Here is a 1,774-nt window from a genome sequence, read left to right on the forward strand (position 1 = left end):
TTGGTTTCCATGTGATGATCTATAACCTTGGGAACCTTGGCCTTGCATTGGGGCGGAACATACTTTCCTTGAAAACCACTTTGGGGAGGGTTTGAGCCTTCCCCTTGGCTTTTCCAAAAGAAGTTCGGATGGTTCCTTCACCCGAAATTATAATAAGTGCCATAGGGATTATTCCCTTGGTTGACAATTACGGCATTCACTTGTTCATGGTGTTCACTTTGCACATGTCCATCAAGACAACTGGAAGTATAATGTAAAACACTAGAACAAGTTATGCATGATTCATTAGATGGATGATGAGAATGGTTAGGGGAGGAAGACACTTGATTCACTGAATTTTGGTTGATCAAAAATTGATCAAACCTTTGAGATAAAGACTTCACTTCGGCGGCTATGTTATTAGAATTGTCAACTTGATACAAGCCGACATTCTTCCTTCTACCTAGATTTCTACCATTTTTAGATGACAAAGATCGATGCATTGAATTTTTACTCATGCTCTCATATAGTTGCCAAACATCATTTTCATGCTTATCAAGGTAAGAACCACCCATGGATGCATCAACCATACCCTTGTGATTATCCGGCAAACTTTTAAAGAAGTATTGAACAATTGCCACTTAGGAATGTCATGGTGTGGACACTTCCTAAGCAAGTCATTAAATCTTTCCCATGCCTCATGAAACATCTCCCCATCCCCTTGAGAAAAATCTCAAATTGAGGTTCTCATTGCATTGGTCATTGAAACTGGATAATACTTTTTCAAGAACTCTTGTTGCATTTCTAGCCAAGAAGTTATCAAAAAAGGTCTAAGATTGTTGAACCAATTTTTTGCCTTATCTTTAAGGGTGAAAGGGAAGAGTTTTAATCGCAAAACTTCTTTCGGCATGTCCGTGTATTTCACGGTGGAACATACTTCAAGAAACTCATCCAAATACTTGTAAGGTTCTTCACTTGGAAGTCCATGATAGTTAGGAAGCATTTGGATTATTTACAGTTTAATCTCATAATGATGTGCTCTAAAAGGGGGTAATTGAATGCGTGTTGGTGCATTATACTTATTTGGTACATAACGATCTCTTAAAGCAAGAGGAGGATTCGCAATTGGTGGCTCAACATAAGCCCCATGATTAACTTCAGCAACAAGAGGTGGAGGTGGAACAAAAATTGGTCGAGGCATTCCCAATGGAACATGGCCTTATTGTTGTGGAATGAAGGGCCTTAGCATGCCTAATGCACATTAGGGTGGAGGATACCTTGTTGGTCGATGTGACCAAGGTCCTCCACATGGTCCTCATTAATGTCCTCCATTGATAAAATGGAGTGATGAGAGCTACCCCTTCCCCTTAGATTGCGAACAATGGATTCAAGATTAAAATTAAGTGGGATAAGAGTAGGACTTAATGATCTACGACCATGCATGCACTATCAAAGCAAACATCAAATCAACAACAAGCATAAAACAAGCACTTCTCCTACGCAATAAATCAATCAACAAACTTCCACATACATTGTTCCCATACTCCCATACTTTCAACAATATGCAAGAAAAGTAAATTACCTCCACGCAGGCTCACGATCTATCTAGGAAATTAAGAACTGGACTCCACGTGAGCCGACGATTTAACTAGGGAGAGAGCTAGAAAAGCTTACAAAGGGTCCTTAAGCAACTTCAAATGATTTTTCAATTTTTACTTTGCCTTGCTTTGCTTTGCAAATTTTTATCATTTTTAATTTTTGCTTGGCTTCTTTACTTTTGAATTTCCCTTTGCTT

The 1,774-nt window shown here is 38.8% G+C and overlaps 1 pseudogene; it reads left to right on the forward strand.

Annotated features, from left to right (window-relative positions):
- Positions 1-626: 626 nt before the first annotated feature.
- Positions 627-725, forward strand: LOC132284138 (small nucleolar RNA R71; annotated as a pseudogene).
- Positions 726-1,774: the final 1,049 nt, after the last annotated feature.

This window comes from Cornus florida, unplaced genomic scaffold (assembly GCF_030987335.1).
Source record: "Cornus florida cultivar Cherokee Brave unplaced genomic scaffold, ASM3098733v1 CherokeeBrave_3.0.0_Hap2_Chr01, whole genome shotgun sequence".
NCBI classification, from domain to species: Eukaryota; Viridiplantae; Streptophyta; class Magnoliopsida; order Cornales; family Cornaceae; genus Cornus; species Cornus florida.